The 21,942-nt window shown below is 38.5% G+C and overlaps 1 long non-coding RNA gene across 1 annotated transcript; it reads right to left on the bottom strand.

Annotated features, from left to right (window-relative positions):
• Positions 1-3,784: 3,784 nt before the first annotated feature.
• On the bottom strand, positions 3,785-17,754 carry LOC111764214 (uncharacterized). Its single transcript, XR_002796882.3, has 3 exons — positions 17,634-17,754; positions 17,263-17,355; positions 3,785-6,203 (listed from the first exon to the last, which is right to left on the bottom strand). It is a non-coding gene; the product is annotated as an uncharacterized lncRNA (long non-coding RNA).
• Between the last annotated feature and the right edge of the window lie 4,188 nt (positions 17,755-21,942).

Here is a 21,942-nt window from a genome sequence, read left to right as displayed (position 1 = left end):
GAGCATTGGATAATTTGACAAGTATATGTCTTGGGGTAGGCCTGTTGGGATTTAAGCTGTTTGGGGTGCATTGTGTGTCCTGGACATGTACATCCATCTCCCTCAATACATTTAGGAAGTTTTCAGCCATTATTTCCTCCAACACCCCTTCCATTCCCTTTCTCTTCTCCTCTCTTTCTGGGATGCCAATAATATGTATGTTTGTGCATTTTGCATTTCATTCAGGTCCCTAAGTCCCTGCTGGATTTTTTCTTTTTTTTTTTTTTTTTTTTTAAAGATTTATTTATTTATTTAATTTCCCCCCCTCCCCTGGTTGTCTGTTCTTGGTGTTTATTTGCTGCGTCTTGTTTCTTTGTCCGCTTCTGTTGTCGTCAGCGGCACGGGAAGTGTGGGCGGCGCCATTCCTGGGCAGGCTGCTCTTTCTTTTCACGCTGGGCGGCTCTCCTTATGGGTGCACTCCTAGCACGTGGGGCTCCCCGACGCGGGGGACACCCTTGCGTGGCACGGCACTCCTTGCGCGCATCAGCACTGCACATGGGCCAGCTCCACACAGGTCAGGGAGGCCCGGGGTTTGAACCGCAGACCTCCCATGTGGTAGACGGACGCCCTAACCACTGGGCCAAAGTCCGTTTCCCTGGATTTTTTCTTTTTATATATGAATTCTACTATCTGTTTGATTTCAGATGTACTGTCTTCCACATCATTAATTCTTTCCTCTGCCTCTTCAAATCTGCTGTTATATTCTGAGAGAGTATTTTTTATTTCTTGGATTGTGCTATTCATCCCCACCATATCCATTATCTTTTTGTGCATGATTGAAATTTCTTCTGTATTCTCTCCAAGTGTTTTATTCATATTCTTTTTTTAAAAAAAAGATTTATTTATTTATTTATTTATTTCTCTCCCTTCTCCCCCCCCCCACAGTTGTCTGCTCTCTGTGTCCATTCGCTGTGTGTTCTTCTGTGACTGCTTCTATCCTTATCAGTGGCACCGGGAATCTGTGTTTCTTTTTGTTGTATCATCTTGTGTCAGCTCTCTGTGTGTGTGGTGCCATTCCTGGGCAAGCGGAACTTTCTTTCACACTGGGCGGCTCTCCTTATGGGGTGTATTCCTTGCATGTGGGGCTCCCCTATGCGGGGGACACCCCTGCATGGCGTGGCACTCCTTGGGTGCATCAGCACTGCACATGGGCCAGCTCTACATGGGTCAAGGAGGCCTGAGCTTTGAACCATGGACCTCCCATGTGGTAGGCAGATGCCCTAACTACTGGGCCAAGTCTGCTTCCCTTATTCATATTCTTAATTTCTTCCTTCACTTCATTAAATTGGTCCCTAATATATGTTTTGAGAGCTTTAATTACTTGTTTGATGTTCTGCTCCTCTTTCCTGGTTTTTAGTTTGTTCATTGGATTGGGCTATGTTTTCCAGATTTTTGGTTTGTTTTGTAGTTTTTTGTTGCTGTCCAGTCATCATTTTATGTTGGTGGGTTTATTCAGTTGATTAGCTTCTTTGTCTAGAGTCAGGATTTAATTAGTTGTTGTTTTTGTGTGCATGTTACATCTTCTCTTTGTCACTTTGTTCTTATTCTATTTCCTTGTTGTTGGCTAAGTTCACTTGAAGGAAAATATTAGGGCAAGAGAAAGCAGAAGGAGTAAGAAAAGAAAAAGGATAATAGTATTGATAGTAAATGTTAACAGAAGCACCATGTGAAATCTTGGAGAATGGATATTAGACCCATGTAAGCTGTGTGAGTTATAACAGTGAGGTAAGTGGAGTACCTATAATGAGACAGTAAGCAATATGGGGAGGAATATAGTATGAATTAAAAGATCAGTGTGGTCAGGATAGAAGGGAAGAGAAAAGAAAGGACAATATAGAGAGTGAATAAAAGACAGAAAACAGTACAAAGGTATTAGAAATAAAAAGTCAGAAAAATTGGGGGCTAAACAAAGAGAGGTGGAATGTAGGAGAAACAATAAATGATGGAGGATAGAAAGATGTAGAGGAAAGGGGATAGCATTGGAGGCCAAAATCAGTACACACAGAAGAGTGGAAATCAAGGATGAGGAAACAGCAAATGTGAAGCACTCCCTGCAGCACCTAATGTAAAAAAATATAAAAAAGAAGAGAAAGGAAAAAAAAGGGGGGGGAGTGGGGGCGAGGATGGAAAGCAAGCAAGAAGAAGAAGAAAAAAGAAGGGCTGTGGGGGTATAAAGAGATGGAAAAACAACAAACCAACAAAAAAGACCAGACAAAGTTTCAAGCAAGGAATCCTCTTTGTAGTTAAATAAAATGTTTAGGAGTCTGACCTTCTCCCTTTCTCTCTTTCTCCCTTCCCTCTCTTCCAGGGCAGCAGGAAAGATGTGTGAGGGGTCCAGTAGGAGATTCAAGTGGGTCCTTGGTGAACCAAATCACCAGAGAAAACAATGACTCTTAATTTCCAAAGAGATAGCACCCACACCTCACCAGGAACCCCAAAAATGGAATTGGAAGCTTTCAAAACACGTCCTACAGTCTCTCTCCCTTAGGTGTGTTATAGGAGGGCTAGTTGATTTTCTGACTCCACCTTCTCTCAGACCAAGTTTCCTCTCCCAGGGCATTTAGATAAATGGGGCTTTCTCAGCAGATTTGCCTCTCCTTTCTTCCCAGGCTCTCTGCAAGCCAACTGGTATGCTCCTCCATGCTCAAAAAAAAGGGAGGGGGGACCAGAAAACTGAACCCACATTCGTTTGGTCCCTCTGCACTTCCCACCAAAACCCTCCAACTCACAGAGTCAGTCCAAAACCAGAGGACTAGGTTAATCCTGTACCTCGGGGAGCACTGGATTTGGGAGAGGGAAGTCCAGGATATTGCAGACTCAGGGTATGTGGGTCTGTGGAACATGGGCTATGGGGGCTTAGGGGTTATGGACCTGGGGACCATGCTTCTGGGGAACACAGGGCTTGGGAACGCTGCCGCACTACTGACAGTTCAGGGAATACTGCGGCTGCCAGCCCGAAGAGGAAGGGTCCCGCCTCCCCATAACTTCCAACCTCAGTGCTGGAAACCCACAATTCTACCTTTAGGAAGCACTACTTCTGTTGCTGTCTCTCCAAAATTGATGTCCAAACACCTCCTGCCTTGCAGGTCCCTGTAACAGCCCACTCTGGCAAGATTCCAACCCTACTCAGCTGGTCCTTTGCAGGAGTGATTATGAAGTGCGTTCACCAGGTGCCATCTTGCCCAGAAATTCCACTTTTCTTTTTTTAAAGATTTATTTTATTCTCTCCTCTCTCCGCACTCCCCCCATTGTCTGCTCTCTGTGCCCATTCACTGTGTTCTCCTGTGTCCACTTGCATTCTTGTCAGGCAGCACCGGGAATCTGTGTCTCTTTGTTGTGTCTTCTTACTGCATCAGCTCTCTGTGTGTGCAGCACCACTGTTGGGCAGGCTGCGTTTTTCTCATGGGGTGACTCCCCTTGTGGGGCACACTCCTTGTGTGGGGGCCACCCCTGCATGGCACGGCACTCCTTGCATGTGACAGCACTGCGCATGGGCTATCTCACCACATGGGCCAGGAGGCCCTGGGTACTGAACCCTGTATCTCCTACATGGTAGGTGTGTGCTCTATCAGTTGAGCCATGTCCACTTCCCACATCCTCATTTCTTTACATAAGTTGTATGACCCCTTATTAAAACTCTTGTTTTATTGCTTACTTTTCATTTACTGTGGTTAAAGCCATAATAAAAATTTGCTAGAGAAAAACCTGTGTAAAAACATTAAAAATATGCAAATTACATGACTTATTAGTTCTTTGCAGTATATCCCTCTCTTTTAATGTAGAAGTAGATTAATCACAATTTCTAACAAAATTAAGGAGTTATATTTGATTTTAGACACTTCATTTTAAGTTCAGTATTTTAATGCAGAACTATACATACACATTTACCAAAGGAATATCATACTCCTTGATTTACTAAAACACTTGATTTTAAAGTCACATGATAAACTGCATTATTAGAATTTTAAGTTGTAAATGGCTGGCATATGTAGAGTCCCAAAATCCAATGTCATAAATGCAGGTTTTAGTTATTTTGAGGTTAATTAAATGTTTCAGCTGGTCTATACTGTATATGATTTTAACCTTGTATTTTTTTTCCAATCTATTTCATGTACTTATTTTCTTCATATTTTTTCATTGACTAGACCACCTAAATACTACTGTGAACAAATAGTAGTGATAGGAGACATGTCCCACTTGTTCCTGAAATTAATATTCATCTTCTGAGTTTCATTATTAAGTACCATGTTTGTTATAGGTTTTACTTGGTACAGCTTTTCCATTGTACCAATGGCATTTTTCCTCATTATGAATATCTTTGGCTTCATAAATTCTGAGTACTTTCTTAAGGCTTTTCCACCTCTGTAGTGTTTTGGTGTAGAAAGAATTTTTTGATGAGCTATGAGATGTGAATTTCTACTGGTTTTCTGATAATCAAGGCATTCAATGTGTTTATACCATGATGAATTTGTTGGTGTCTAAAGAGAAAAGAATCTCGAGTACAGTTTCCTACATTCACTATACAGGTTCCTTACCCATATATGTCCTTACAGGTAGAGCAAGGGATCAAAATTTGAGAGGCCTTTTCACATATACTATTACATTTATGGTTTCTCATCTGTATGATCTTTCAAATGTACAATAAGATATGCTTTTTGAGAAAAACCTTTCCCATATTCATTATATTTAAATGGCTTCTCACCTCTATGACTTCTCATATGTATCAAAAGTGATGAGTTTTGATGGGAAGCTTTTCCACATTCATTGCACTCATAGGGTTTTTCCCCTGTGTGACATCTTATATGTATAGAAAGGGATAAAAATTGAGAAAAGGTTTTCCCACATTCATTACATTCAAAAGGTTTTTCTCCAGTATGAATATTCAGATGCAGATCTTTTTTATATCTGAAGGCTTTTTCACAATTAGAACACTCATATGATCTCTCTGTACTGTGAGTTTTTCCATGCTCAGTGAAGCCGGTTTACAACTAAAGGCTTTCCCACATTGCTTACATGCATAAGGTTTTTCTCCAGTATGAACCCTTTTGTGTATGCTAAGCATAGATCTCTGAGTAAAAGCTTTTCCACAATCATTACATTCATAAGGTTTTCCACCTGTATGAATTGTTTCATGTACTGTAAGAGATAGTTTATGAAGAAAAACCTTCCCACATTTCATTACATTCATGAGGTTTTTCTCCAGCATGAATTCTTTGGTGTGTGCTGAGGTTTGACTTCCGATCAAAAACTTTTCTGCAATCATTACATTGGTAAGGTTTTTCACATGTATGACTTCTCATATGCAAAATCCATGGTGAGCACTGAAAGAACTCTTTTCCACATATATCACATTTATAGGATTTCTTCCTTGTGTGCCTTCTTATGTGCATAATAAGGTTGAACATTGAGAGGCTTTCCCACATTCATTACATTCATATGATTTCTCCCCAGTATGAATTTTCAGAGGTACAAAGAGAGTTTTCTTATATCTGAATGTTTTTTTCACAGTTATGACACTCATAAGGTGTCTCTACAGTATGAACATTTTCATTTCCAATGAGATTATATTTGTGGTAGAAGGCTCTACTGCATTGCTGACATGTATAGGGCTTTTCACCTTTGTAAGATCTATGGTGTCTGAGGAGTTTTTGCTTGAGAGTGAAAGTTTTTCCATATTTGTTACATTCATAAGGCTTCCTTCTTGTATGAATTTTCTGATGTGAATTAAGGCATGACTTCCAGATAAAGGCTTTTCCATATTTATAACATTCATAAAGGTTATCTCCAGTATGAATTCTCAAGTGTCTGATGAGGTCCAACTCCTTAAAGAAGACTTTTCTCACTGAGTACACTGAAAGGGGGCTACTACAATAGAGGATGACCTAAGGGAGTATTTCCCACACTTGTTATATTCATGATGTTTCTTACCCTGGCACCTATCCTGATTAAATAAGTTTAAGTTATGTTTCATAAGGTTTCCAGAAGAGTCGCATTTAGAGAGGCATTTCCTTGTAAAATTAATGTCTGAGTTCATAGGAGATATTTTTTCACTATTACATTCACTGCCTTTTTCCTCAGTCAAGGTTTTCTCAAATGTGGCTGCAACTCTTTTCACAAATCCTTGCTGTTCTCTCTCCACCAGTTCACCAACATCCAAGTCTTTTCTTAAAAAAAAAGAATAAAAAACACTATAAAAAATTTCAACATGACAATATTTATTAAATTTCATAAATAAGTTACCACAAGTCAATTCTTTGGTTTCAGGACATGTATCCCAAAATGAAAGGAATATCAAGGACAAATTTATAGAGAGTGCCTGATTTTCAGAAGTAAGTCCTTACGAGATTCAAGAGTAGAAAAACTAATATTTATTTATCCAAAGACTCTTTGAATGCTTTTAATGTGGCACTGCACAGTGCAGCAATCAGGAAAGTGAGCATAGCAAGAAATGACTAAAATTATATACAAGAAGACTCCATCTGGGATGATTGCAAAGAGAGTCAAGTGATCGTCAAAAAACAAATCATGTAGCTAAATGTAACAGCTCAAATAACATACATCTGCTTCTACTCTCTCCTAAAATTTCACTAAGATAAGAAATGAGATTTTTAAAAGACATAAAACCACAAGGACAAAGATAACTGTTGAAGACATGTAAGTACATGAGTTATGTCATATTTTTGGAAACTGGAAAACTGAAGGAGGATAGTCCATGTACAGCAAAGCTGAGAAGTGAAAATCAAAGTACTTTTAAGGAAAAATGTCAAAATGTTGCTTTGTGCCACTAAAGTAAGAAAGCCTCAGAAAAGGGTGCAACAAAGAACCTCAAAAGGTAAAGCTCAAGGCTATTGCTGAAAATTGTATATGGACAACTATCACATGATAGAACACATAATTACTGTTCCTCCACACTAAGAGATGGAAGAGACATTTCATGGAGAAAATGAATAAAAGAGGCTTTACCTAAAGCCTCTATGACAGGAAGAAAAATAGAAAGATTAAATGAAAACTTACAGATTGAATGGTAAACCTTTCATATCCTCCAATACTTCTTGTCTTCCCTCAGAAAAAAGAAATGAGACTCTATGTAAAATATGAGAGAACTCTTCAGGAGAAATTTAATAGATTCAGAGAAAAGTCACAGGCATACTGATATTTGCCACCCTTCCCCTCCCCCCAAATGCCTGGTGTTGGCCCAGAAACACCATAGCAAACATCCACTAGTTGATATGGGTTTTGCTAAGAAACAAAACAAAGAACAATCAGTTCTTCAGGCATAGTACTTAATGAGAAATGGAAAGTCAAGGATTTTCAAACATTTGAGAAAAATCTCTAAACTGCTCACAGTAAAAAATGAAATGAGAGCTGAGCAAGAAACTGCAGGGAAGCAGATGTGACTGGAGTAGTTGGGCATGTACCTACCACATGGGTGGTCCTAGGTTCAGTTCCCAGTGCCTCCTAAAGAAGATGAGCAAGACAGCGAACTGATATGACAGGCTGGCACAGCGAGCTAGTGTAACAAGATGACACAATGAGATGATGCGATGGGAAATACAATGAGAGACACACCAAGCAGGGAATGGATGTAACTCAAGTGACTGAGTGGTTCCCTCCCACATGGGAGGTCCTGGGATTGGTTCTTGTGCCTCCTAAAGAAGAAGACAAGCAGACATAGACAGCACACAATGGACAGACACAGAACAGACAGTGATCACAAAAGAAGAAAAAGAAGAGGGGGGGAGAAATAAATAAAATACAGGTTAAAGAAAAGAAACTGCAGAAGAGCCCCTTTGTGCTTTTACTAGATTTTATACCACCTTCATGGCTCCCTGAAGTAGTCCAGAAGATGGCAAACAATGCTTCCAGTCCAGGTCACTTACTCACTGGTTCTGGAGGGAGCAGAGCATGCTTAATCATAAATTAGGGTATGTGTATGCCTGTTTCTAACCTTCTGATGTTTTCACTGTCTTGCCTATACCAGGCAGAGAAGTGGCAGACATGGCTGTGAAAATACTGGTGCCAGCAATAAAAGCTATAAAGGGTTTCTCTGAGAAAGGTGAACATGGGCGCACATGAGTATACAGGGGAATTCAGAAAGACACCAGAAAGACTCAGAGTAAGACTGACTAAACCCTAATGGAAAGCCCAAGCATACAACAAGTCTGCAAATAATGAGTGAAATGTTTGTTTGGTTTTGTTTTGGTAACTTCTGACATTCAAGGAAATCTCTATCATAACACTAGCTGAATGAAAACAAAAGGAATAGAGATTTCAGCGACCCAATGGAAAGAAATACGGCCTTTGCAAAAATAGTTTAGAATTATCACTGAAGAAATACACTACTGTCTTAGGTTGTCAGTGCTGCTATAACAGACTACCACAAACTGTTTGGCCTAAAAAAACAGGAATTTATTGCCTAACAGTTTGGTGGCTACAAGTCAATTATCAAGGTATGAGCAGGCTTGCCTTCCAAGAATTCCTTAGCAATCTGGAGGTGGGTCGCTGGCAATCAGTCTCTGCTTCTGCCAAATGAGATCCTTCTGTTTCTGTTTCTTCCAGTGGTTTATATTTTCATGTATTTCCTTAGCTTACACAGACTCCAGTCATACAAGATTTAAACTGTTTCACCTTGACTGCATCTTAACAGGAATACCAAAGATTCCATTTACAAGAGAGTTCATATCCAGCGGACCAGGGATTAGGACTTGAATATGTTCTTTTGGGTGACATGATTCATTCTACTACAACCACTACAACCTTCAGCTATCAAAACAACAAACATGCAAACATACAGCAAATCCCAGGGAAAGGGGAATTATGATTTGCAGAGTTAAGACATTAAAATATTCAAATACCCAGGTTTTGAAAAAAAAAATACCACAAGGAATTTGGTATTCCTTAACAGAAACTAGCAATGAGAAACCTGGACACTGAAATTAGTCAAAGACATTAAGTCAACTGTCCTAGAAATATTCAAGAAGCAAAAGGAAAATATGAACAAAGGACTAAAAGAAATCTTGAAATGATATGTCAACCAAATGAGAATTTTAATAAAGAGATAGAAACTACAAAAAGAAACCAAGTAGAAATCATCAGGACTACAAATTACAATAATCAAAATTTAAAAGTCAATAATGGGTTCATGGCAGATTTGAGCAGGCAGAATAAATGATAATCAAAATTTAGGATTGAAAACTTGAAATTACCTACACTAAGGAGGAAAAAAAGAGGGAAAAGATAGAGAATAGAGGACCAGTGGGTCAATGAAAAGCACAATAAGATATCATTTCATACCTACTAGAATGGCTACTATTAAACAAACAGAAAACTACAAGTGTTGAAGAGGATGTAGAAAAATAGGAACACTTATTCACTGCTGGTGGGATACAGCTGCTGTGGAAGACAGTTTGATGATTCCTCAAGAAACATAGAACATAAGAAGGATCTTCCAGGAATTAAAACAAATGTATATCTCTATCACAAGGTCTTAGTAATAGGGGTGTATTAAAGGACAATGCACATAATGCAATCTAGGGACAATAGTCCACAGTATTATTTTAATATTCTTCCATTAATTGTAACAAAAGTACCACATAATACAAAGTGCCAATAATAGGGGTATATAAAGGTTATGGGGTTTTTCTCTGTGACTATACTGAAAGCCATTGATTATACACTTTGAAGGGACTGTATGGTGTGTGAATAAATTTTTTAAAAAGCAATAAAAGAATCCATGTTATTGGACATTCAAAGTATAAAAAAGTAATTTGTGAAAAAAACATAAAGGGAAGTGTCTGAGTTTGCTAAAGGGCTGTCAATGCAAAGTACCAGGAATGTGTTGACTTTTATAAATTTATTTGGAGTAAAAGCCTGCAGTTCTGAAGTCATGAAATGTCCAAATCAAGGTACCATCAGAGATGCTTTCTCAACAGTCAGCTACTGGTGATCCTGATGTTCTGGTGATCAGGCATACAGCAGGGCTCATCACCTCAGCCTTGAGCTGCTCTTTCTGTGCCTTTGTGATCTGCTAATTGCAGAATTTGGGACCTCTCTCAGCCTCTCAGGGCTTCACTGCCTTTCTGCAGCTGTAGGCAAACCAGGACACCTCTCTCTCTTTCCTTTCTCCTTTCTCTCACATGGCAGGATCAAAATGGCAGCCTTCTTTTCTGTGTCTCTTCCTCTGTGTCTCTATTTAAGTAACTCTCCATAATAGGGCAGAAACCCAACTGAGTCATGCCTTACTGATGTACTCCAACCAAAAGTGATCTAATCAAATGATCTAATAACAGTCTCTTAACAGAATCTAAAGGAACCAAAGGGTCTCACATCCACAGGAAGGCATTTATTCAAAATTAAAAAATAAAATATTTTGGTTTTTGTTCAACAAATTCAAACAGTGAGAGAGAATAAAGAGGGGTACAGAGATTTTGTATGCTACTGAAGTTAAGTTGATGTGAATTCAAACTAGAATATTTTAGACTTAGTATGTTAAATTGTAAACTTATGAGAACTTCAAAGAAAAGTTTTTAAAAACACACAGGAAAGAAAATGAGAAGAGGATCAAAATGGCTCATTACAAAAGAACTATACCCACAAAAGGAAATAATGGAAGAAATGACCAAAAAAATGTTAATAAAAAATGGCAAAAGAGCTTAAGTAAACCTTGCCTTATTAGTAGTTACTTTAAATATAAATGGCTAAATATCTGCAAATAAAACACAGAAAATGGCAGATTGAATAAAAAGGCACAATCCAATTATATGCTCTTTACAAGACACTCATCTAAGATCCAAAGACAAGATGAAAGTGAATGCTCAGAGAAAAATATAATAGCAAATAGTAAAACAAAGTGAACCTATTACAACAAACTAAGAATGACATTCCATATTGATAAAAGGGGCAATTCATCATGAATATGTAACAATTTTATGCATATAGGGAACAAAAAACAGAGCACCCAAAATAGATGAAGCAAATATGGAATGAGTAATAGTTCTAAAGTAATAGAGATACAATGTGCCAATTACCAATACACCAAATAATGGACATAGCATTTAGACAGAAGATCAATAAAGAAATGGAGGCTAGAAACAACAAAATAAACATAATAAACCACCCAGACCTAACAAACATATATATTAAATACTTCACCCAGTAAAGAGAATATACACATTCTTCTCAAGTATACATGGATCACTCCCCAGGATAGACCACACATTACATAATAAAATAAATTTTAAATGACTGAAATCAAAGTATTTTCTCCAATCATAGTGTAGTGAAGCTATAAATAAGTAATAGAAGAAGTAGAAATTCCACATACTCTTACAAAACTAATAAGTAAAGAAGAAATCTCAAGAGAAATTAGAAAACGTACACATGAAAGAAAATGAAACAAAATTTGAAAATGTATGGGATGCAGAAAAAGCAGTGAACAGAGGAAAATACATAGCTCCAAATGCCTGCATTAAAAAAGAAACAAATCAATAACCTAACTTCACCCCTTGAGACACTATAAAGGACAACACACTACACCTAGAGTGAGCAGAAGGAAGGAAATAATAAAGATTAGAGAACAGAAAATTTTTAAAAAATGGAATCAATGAAACCAAAAGTTGGTTCTTGGAAAATATCAATAAAATTGACAAACGTTTAGCCAAGTGGCAAACAAGAAAATAAAGACAATGTAAATAACCAATATCAAAATAGAGGTGAGGGCACTACACACAAACTTACTGAATAAAAGGGAATTTAAGAGAAAAGTATTGTTCTCCTTTCTTAGCTTCTAAAACCAATATCATAAAATGGGTTGCTAAAACTCTGGGAATTTATTGACTCATGGTATTAAGACTAGGAGAAGTTCAAAATTGAGGCATCAGCAAGGTCATGCTTTTTCCCCAAAGACTGTGGCATTCTGGGCTGGCTGCCAGTGATCCCTGGTGCATGGCTTTTCTGTTACATGTAAATGGGTTCCATTAATAACCTACCTCTGACTGATGCTGTGGCTTCCCTTCATATCTACTTTCCTTTGTGGATAAGGACTTTGGCCATATTCTACTAAGGGACACCATTACTCAGTTTTGGCACACTTTGGCTAACAACATCTTCAAAGGTCCCACTTACAAATGGATTCACAACTGCAGACCAGGGATTGGGACCTGAACATGCCTTTTGAGAGAGACAAGATTCAATGCTCAACAACTATGAACAACTGTGTGTCAACATTAGATAACTAAGTAAATGGCAAGTTCCTAGAATAACACAAACTGCTTAAACTGACTAACGAAGAAATAGAAAATCTCAATAGACTAGGTAAACATACAGGTATATGATAGAGATGTTGCAGGTTCCATTCCAGACCACAGCAATAAAGCAAATATTGCAATAAAGCAAGTCACAAGGGTTTTGTTTGGTTTCCCACTGTATACAAAAGATATGTTTATACTATATTGCAGGCTATTAAGTGTGAAATATCTCTATGTTTAGAAAACAATGCATGTACATTAATTGTAAAAATTGAGTGCTAAAACATGCTAAAGATCACCTGAGTCTTCAGTGAGTTATAATCTTTTTGCTGGTGGATGTTGCATGTTGGGGTGACTATGGAAATTTCTTAAAATAAGACAAAAATGAACTTTGCCATATCATTTGACTCTTCTTTTCAGAAAAGAATTCTCTGTATGCTGCTTGATAGCATGTTACCCACAGCAGAACTCTGTTCAAAGTTGGAGTTCATCCTCTAAAATACTGTCACTGCTCTATGAACTAAGTTTATTTAATATTCAAAATCCACACAATAACCAAAGAAATATTGAATTCCCATCCTGGAGAGCTCTGTAACATTCTCTAATGGAACAGCAAAAATCCTCTGAGTACAGGAGCATTGACTACTGGAGGAAGATGGACCATTGACAGGCCCTTGATAGTGATGACTGTACTTATGAAGCTTTACTTTTGAAATTAAAACTTACCAAAGTATTACAGGGTGCCTAAGAGTTGTTTCCTGAGACCCTCCTTGTTGCTCAAATATGGCCTCTCTCTAAGCCAAAATTCAACATATAAATGCGTTACCTTCCCTCTGGCGTGGGACATGACTCCCAAGGATGAACCTCCCTGGCACTAAGGGATTACTATCAAGCACCAACTAGCAATCCAACTGGAAAAAGACCTTCACCAAAGAGGGGAAAAGGTAAAGACAAATGGATTTATATGGCTAAGAGACTTTAAAGTGAGTTAGAAGCTCATTCCAGAGGTTATGCTTATGCCTGCTCCACCAGGATCTCATTGACTGCCAAAGTAGATGCTACCCCAAATAATGGGGCTCCTGAGGGCACTGGAGACATCCAGATGTTATAGTCATGACAGAGAGTTTGTGAGTTTGATGCCTTACCAGTGGGTCCTACTTTGGAATTGATGCTCCCTAGTGTGACAGAGTTAGACTCAGTTGTGGTTTCCCTACACATGGCTCTTTCTTTTTCCTTCTATTTGAACCCATAATTAGTACTAGAATTGGTAGGTATACATCCAAGAGACTTAAATCTTGGGGTGTCTATGTGGCATCTGGGCCCTGAATCTCAATGGAGTTGCAAAACCTACTCTCCAATTCATTGGTCTCACAATGAGGTGATGATGAACAACTACCAGACCAAGGAACCAAGAAAGTCTACAACTGCAAGTAAAAGAGTGCATTCATCAGTGCTATGGGATCACAGCCTCTTCTCAATTAAAGGTGGAGTGGACATTACCATCCAAGAATCCTCATGATTAGGGAATGAACTATGGACTAAAGTAGACTTACTGGTATTATACTATAGACTTATTGTTATTCTAGCAAAGGAAGAAATGATATCATTGATATGGAGGCAGTGGCCACTCAAGGTTCTAAGGGCAGGGAGAGAGAAAAACAAGTATAAGACAGGGGCATGTTTGGGACTTGGGAAGTGTTCTGAATGATGCTGCAATGGCAGATATAGGCCATATAAATCTTGCCATAAACTATAGAATTGGGTGGGAGAGAGTGTAAACTACAATGTAAAGTTTAATCCATGCTTAGTGGCAATTCTCCAAAATGTGTTCATCACTTTCAATGAATGTACCTCACTAATGAAGGATGTTGTTAATGTGGGAAAATGTGAGAGGTATGGGAGCAGGGCATATGGGAATCCCCTATATTTTTTATGTAATCTAAGTATCTTTAAAAACAGCAACAACAAAATCTATGGGACACCACAAAGGGAAATTCAGAATCCTCAATTCTTACACTAAAAAGAAGAAAGAGGGAAGCAGATGTGATTCAAGCAATTGGACTCCTGCCTACCACATGGGAGGTCCCTGGTTCAGTTCCTGGTGCCTCCTAAAGAAGACAGCATGCTGGCATGACAGGCAGGCACCGCAAGGTGATATAATAAGATGATGCAACAAGAGACACAAGAAGAAAAACAAGAGTGACACAGCAAAGCAGGGCATTGAGGTGGCTCAAGCAATTAGTGCCTCCCTCTTACACGAGAGGTTCCAGGTTTGGTTCCCAGTGCCTCTTAAAGAAACAAGGAAGATGAACAGACACAGCAAGTGCAAACAACAAGAAGGTGGGGAGAAATAAACAAAATCTTTAAAAAAAAGAAGAGCTAAAATTGAAGACCTAACTGTATACCTGAAGGAACTAGAAAAAAAAAAAAAAAACAGCAAATTAATCCCAAACCAAGCTGAAGGAAAGGAATAGCAAAGATCAGAGAAGAAAGAAATGAAATTGAGAACCACAAAACAATAAAGAGAATCAACAAAACCAAAAGTTGGTTCTTTGAGAAGATCAACAAAATAGAAAAACCTTTATCTAGACTGACAAAGAATAAAAGAGGGAAGAAGCAAATAAATGAAATAGAAAATGAGTGAGGGCCATTACCACTGACCTTGAAGAAATAAAGCTCATAAGAGGATACTATGAACAGAGGTATGCCAAAAAACTAGACATTGTAGGCAAGATGGAGAAATTCCTAGAAACACATGAACAATTAGCATGGACCCTATAAGAGAAGACCTCAGCAAACCAATCACAAGCAAAGAGAATGAAACAGTCATTAAAAATGTCCCAAAGATGAAACTGGGGTTGGCAGTTTATACCCAAACCCAGCAGGTCTACCACAATCTCTCCCTATAATTAAGCAGTAGCATAAAAGAACTCAAGGAAGAATGCTCTTTCCCATCAACCTTCAGCCTCTGAAGGCACCTGGCCTTTCTCACTTTCATGGTCCAGTATGTCATGGCTGGCCCCCTTTTTGGGCCTGCTCACTACCATCCTTTTTATTACTTTAGTGGGACCATGTACCTTCAAAATTCTAAGTAAATTTATTACAGAATCAATGCCTTACTGGTCATGCGGGGATTTCATCCAGTTCCACCCACGATGTCAGACCCATCTTTCCTTGACCTCAATAGAATAACCAGAGAGGTTTAGGCCCTGTCAGGCAGGGAATACTGCCCTAACAAGCAGGAAGTAGCTACAGAAGAATGACTATCCCCTCTCAGCACCCCTTAAGATTAAGGGTGTGAACTGAGGGGGTAGTTGAGGAAGGTTAGCACAGGGGAAGATGAGCTATAGGATGGTTCATGGACAACATGGCTGAGAGACCCTGCCATGACCTTGACCTTGTGGTCCCAGTTGACACTTTCTTGGTCAAAAGAAGGTCCCAAATATTCCAAACAGGCCTCAGCATTGGCCCCTACCAATGGTGGGCAGAGAAACAAGAAATACCCACTTCCAGCTTGTTATGACATGAATGCATGTCAGCCATTCCAGATACTGTAGGGGATGCCCTACAGTACATGGGGGAGTCTGCAGGGGGAATCCCAGGGTGACCGTGCAAGTCTATGTGGCACAAGTTTGCCCAGCTAGTAAATACTTGGGGACTTGTGAGGAAGTTGGGGAACACCCCATATACTCCCACTGGATTAGTGCAGTTAGAGAAGAGAGTAGAGGGAACTTTCATTAAGAAGAAAGAGCAACGCGTGGAGGCTGCAGCCATTGTGTGGCCCTTTCTCCTTACCTTGCATGACAGTAAAAACAAGCAGTTAGCTGCTGAAGCAAAGGCAAGGGGACTGAAGGAGGAGTTAAAAGTTGGAAAAAAATCTCCAACTGGTTCAAGTAGATCGAAGGAGAATTTAAGAAATCAGAAGAAGCCCAAGAACAGGTGCAGACAATGGTCTATTGATATTTTCAAGTTAGAGCAAAGAAGAATTACAATTAGAAGGGAATTTGCAGGCTTCAAACTCTGCCTTAGTGACAGATCTCTCTGAGGAACTAGATAAGAAGGAGATACTGATTCAGATGTAGAACCTATAGAAGAATCTTTAAATCAAACTAAACTGCTTGAGCAAAGGAAGGCTTAAGAAGTTACAGATACAACATCTTGAACAAACAGAAGTGCTAAATAAGGCACTTGTCAGTGAAACCATGCTTGTAAGAAAACATTCTGCTAAAGAATTAACTAAGCTAAGGAAAATATTCTGGCAGAACTCTACAAAATCCCTGCCACCTAAATGGTGTGGCTGTGGGCTAGTGGCGCTGATAGAATTAAACTGCTGGAAGAGTAGAAAAACTTAATGACATTAATGTTCTCTGTTTTGTTTCTATGATAATTCTAATTGGGCCTGGATAGCCACATTGATAAAATTAGTGCTGTTAAAGTTTAGTACAGGTGGTGGACTTGGCCCAGTGGTTAGGGCATCCGTCTACCACATGGGAGGTCCGCGGTTCAAACCCTGGGCCTCCTTGACCTGTGTGGGGCTGGCCCATGTGCAGTGCTGATGTGCGCAAGGAGTACCGTGCCACGCAGGGGTGTCCCCTGCATAGGGGAGCCCCACATGCGAGGAGTGTGCCCTGTAAGGAGAGCTACGCAGCGTGAAAAAAGCACAGCCAGCCCAAGAGTGGTGCCACACACACGGAGAGCTGACGCAGCAAGATGACACAACAAAAAGAGACACAGATTCCCTGTGTGGCTGACAAGAATCCAAGTGGACACAGAAGAACACACAGCGAATGGGCACAGAAAGCAGACAACTGGGGGGGGGGAGGGGAGGAAGGAGAGAGAAATAAAAAATAAATCTTAAAAAAAAAAAAAGACAACCCATTGCATAGTATTGGTTTTGGCATCAAGGAATCTAAAACAAGTGTCATCTTAGAAAAACTGTCACGTGACTGCACTATTGCCACCTACCTCACCTACTCACCTGAATGTCATCTGACTATTGCTTCTTTGACAACGCATGGCTCTTCTTCCTGCTCCAACTTGAAAATGACATCTGGCTTGTTGAGTTGATAGCCTGTTTATTAAAAGAGATATGACTTGGATATTGATGAGAACCATTATAGAATGAAGGTTGAGTACAGAGAATTTCAGGGATTCTGATGAAAGAGGAACGTGTTTTCTAGGGATGCACAATAAAATTTTCTGCAAAGTGCAATGATGCTTGAAGCATATACTATCATGTGAACAAAAGAAATAAAAATCTTTTAATCCCTCAAGACTGTACTTAGTATTGATATTTAAAAGACTCTTATATAGAAACACAGAATTTGATTTTCACTGAGTTATCCTTACCTACTGTTAATAGGTTGTAGTTCTCCAGCATCACATCACTATACAAATTCCTCTGAGCAGGTTTCATTGTTGCCATTCCTCCAGTAAAATCAATAGCCACATCCTTAAATGTTACTGTTTCCTGTAACACCATATCTCAATCAGTTTAAGGGTGACATCTTCTGAAAGCATTCAGGAGTCAGAGTTCATAAAAGGCTACATAATAAGTCAAAGCTACATAATAAGTCCCTAATATATATTTGGTTTTATGTTTTACTCTAAGAGAGAATAAGTCATAGTAGAATATTTTTTCTATGTGCATGTTTAATCATTGCTTCATTCAATTTATATGTTCATCATTTGCTGCATGTGAGAGGAGATCTTATAATGGGGAATTATGAAGTAGAAGAGATGGCAATGTGAATCAGTGGCAGAAGGTTTATGGCAAACTGTGTTGGAGGCAGAAAGAAGTAGGAAGGAGATAAAGAGACAGAGGACATATAAAGTTCAAGGTTTGTGTAACCATATAAAAATATCCAACAGATTCTTAGATATGTTCATTGGAATATCAAGTAGGGACTAGAATGGATATGAGTTATTAATAATCATTAATCTATAAATGTAGCTGAAGCCATGGTAGTGGGATGTAATAATTCATTGAAACTATGCAAAATGGGGTGAGAAGGGAGGTCAACAACAGAATTCTAGGGAAAACCACCAGTGAAGAAACAGGCAAAGAAAAAGTATTGATATATGGGGCAATTGTTTTTAAGTAGCCAGAGTATTTTAATTAGAATTATGAAAAAACAATATAATGAAGCCAAGGATATTTTTCAGATTTCTACAAAGAAATGTGTCATGAAGTAGAAATTTTAACTTCCCTTCTCATAAAACAAACCAAAAAACAAACCAAAAAAATTAAATTCCAAAAGCATGTGGAAATAAGAAAAAATCATTTGTAAGGGAAAGAAGAAAGTAAGGCAATCACATAAAACCATACCTTGAGGGTTTTCTGGTATAATTAATAGAAAAAGAAGAAAAAAGAAAAATTCATAAGAAAAGAGAAATGAGGCAAACATTTGAACACTTAATAATATCAATCAATGGTTTATCCAGCTTACATCAGTCCCCCAAACTACCATCTGTGGATTTAGCCTCATTCTGAGGTGAGAAAACTGAGGCACTGACAGTTTCAGTATCTTGCTCAAGACTACACAGCTAGACATTGATGGGAGCCAGGATTGAAGCCTACATATTCTTAACTCTAAAGTCTGGGCTCTTGACAGCTATACCATCAGAAATAACTAATGGGGACACAGTGCCAAAACCACAAAAGACCCAAAGGCAGGGACTCAAACTGGTATTTGCACAACCTATGTTCATAGTGGCATTATTCAGAATTGCAAAAAATATGGAAGCAAACCAAGTGTCCATCAAGGAATGAATAAATATATAAAATGTGGTATATACATAGAATGGAATATTAGTCAAAAAAAGGAAGTCCTGATACATGCGACAACATGGATAAACCTTGAAGACATCCTGTTGCATGACATAAACCTGAAACAAAAAGACGAATATTTTGTGATTACACTGTTTTGAGATCATTAGAATAAGCAAACTTACAGATCAGAAACTTGAATATAGGTTATCAGGGGATGGTGTGGTGATAGTGAATGGGAACTTAAGACTTCAACTGTACACTCCTACTTGGAATGATAGAAATGTTTTGTAATTGATGGTGGTGATGGTAGTAGCACAATATTGTGAACACGATTAACAGGACTGATATATACATAAATCTGAGTAGAAGTAAAGGAGACATGTTAGATTGTACATAAGGTAACAAAATAAAATTTAAAAATAGTAACAAATCATGGAACTATACAAAAGAAACAGTGAACCATATGTTAAATCATATACTTTAATTAATAGCACAATTATAAAAAATGTGTTATCAAACATTGTAAGAAATGTTCCAAACCAATGCAAGGGGCTAGTGGTAGGGTGGTATATAGGAATCCTGTATTTTCTGCATGACATGTTCTGTAAACCCACAACTTCTCTAAAGAAAGAAAATATAAATTTAAGGAAAAGAAAAGGAAAAGGAAAGAACTATTTAATATATTTGAGCATGGAACCAAGAAGAGAGAAGACATTAATTTGAGAGTAGGTACACCTCATTTTCTGAGACCAGAGTAAAGATGGTATGGAGAGGTTATGGACCACAACTTCCAAATGTTACCAAAGGATTTTACTTGCTGCCCATGAAAATCTTTTTATTTTCCTTTAAGAAACTGATAGGGTTTTTCATCATACAGTAGTGCAAACAATGGAATCCATAAAGTTAATTTAAATATTTTGTCCTAGTGTGTTTTCCAATGAAGGTCAGATTCATATTTGAAGCTCAATTCCAACTGAAACTTATTTCAGAATCTTTTTTTAAATTTAAATTTTAAAAAAGCTTTAGATTACATAAATGTTACATCAAAAATATAGGGCATTCCCATATACCTCTCCCTCCCTCTCCCACCCTTTTCCCCATTAACAGCATCTTTCATTAGTGTGGTACATTTGTTACAATTGATGAACACATATTGAAGTATTGCTACTAATCATGGTCTATAGTTTACATTATGGTTTATACCCTGCACTGCACAATTTTATACATTTTGGAAAATGTATAATGGCTCGTATATGTCATTGTAATGTCAAGCAGAACAATTCCAATGTTCCAATAATGCCCCATATTACATCTATTTTTCCATTTCATTCCCCTCAGAACCTCTGTTGACCACTGCCTTTATATCAATATTACAAGTTTTTCCATTACTAGAAAAATAATGTCTACTTTAGGCCATAGTTGCATTCCCACTTTATGTTTGCTCATTCCTCAATCTTGAGGATTTGGGGATGGTAATGCCTACTCTACTTCTGATTGAGAGGCAGTTTAGATCCCATGGGGCAGATGTGTGGAACTGTCTTGCATACAGTTGTAGATACTCTCTGTAGCAGTTTGGCATTGTTTATGAATTCCAAAAATATTATAGCTATTAGATTATGTTTGTAAACTGGTCAGTCAGAGGTATCATTTTTAATTGATTAAATTATGATTAGGACTTTGATTGGGCCATGTCAGTAAAATGTTGAGTCCCTGGCCCTCACAGAAAAGACAAAGTTGGGCAAAAGACAGAGTTGGGAGTTTTTTTCTTGGAGCCAGGGAAATAAACACACAGAGAAGCAGTCACGTGAGGAATGAGAGAAGTCTCCATTAAACACAGGTAGAGGCCTCAGGGAGAGAGACAGCTGTTTACCTATATTCTACAACAGACCTTGTGGAAAGCAGAGCAGCTGAGCCCAAAGAGAAATAAGCCCTGGGAAGAGAGGAACCCAGGAAGCCTGGAGCCATCTTGCTCCAACACATGGCAATAGACTTTGGTGAGGAAAGTAACTTACACTTTATGGCCTGGTAACTGTAAGTTTCTAGCCCAAATAACTGTTATAAAAGCCAACAGCTTTCTGGTATTTTGCATCAGCATCCCTTTGACTGACTAATACACTCCCTATTTTGGGGAGACGGGTATTGTCCATCATCATCCTTTTGTAAGTTGTCCTGGGTGAGTATGATGAAGCGGAGAGTAGGCGTTAGTTGCAACTCCGCTGAGATTCAGGGCTCAATTGGCATATGAACAGCCAAAAGATGCAAGTCTCTGGGACATACATTTAAGGGATATAGTGCAAATTACAGTTTCAAATAAAAGGGGCCTAAGAACCATGTGAAGGAAAATTATAAATGATTCTATCTCAGATACATTGGGGGAATAGATGATCATATTTAAAGGTAAGGCCCACTGAGAGGGTTTCAAATTCCTGGGGTTGTCTGCCCTGTCTATACTGTCCAGATATCTCTATAGCCCTCAGGAATGCCCCTGCTTGAGGCACTATTTATTGTGGCAATCAGTGAGATCTTCTTAAGATGAGCATAAGTGTAATCTCTGGAATGACTCCCAATTCACTTTGAAATCTCTTAGCTGTAAAAACTCATTTGTATTTAATATTGCCCCCTTTTGGTCAAGGTCTTTTTCCAAATGCATTGCTAGTTGTTGCTTCATAATAAGTCCTCAGTGCCAGGGAGGTTCATCCCTGGGAGAAGTCCCACACCAAGGGGAAGGTAGTGAGTCTGTATGCTGAGTTTGGCTTAGACAGAGGCCATACTTGAGCAACAAGGAGGGTTTGGGGAGGTAACTTGTAAACAATATATATTATTAGGCAAAATTTCAATTTCACAAGAACAAGGTTCATAAGTATAAGCATCAATATCGAGGGACTG

The sequence above is a fragment of the Dasypus novemcinctus genome, chromosome 18, assembly GCF_030445035.2.
Source record: "Dasypus novemcinctus isolate mDasNov1 chromosome 18, mDasNov1.1.hap2, whole genome shotgun sequence".
NCBI classification, from domain to species: domain Eukaryota; kingdom Metazoa; phylum Chordata; class Mammalia; order Cingulata; family Dasypodidae; genus Dasypus; species Dasypus novemcinctus.
The sequence above is the reverse complement of the archived record's forward strand: the minus strand, read 5'-3'. Positions and strand labels throughout refer to the sequence as shown.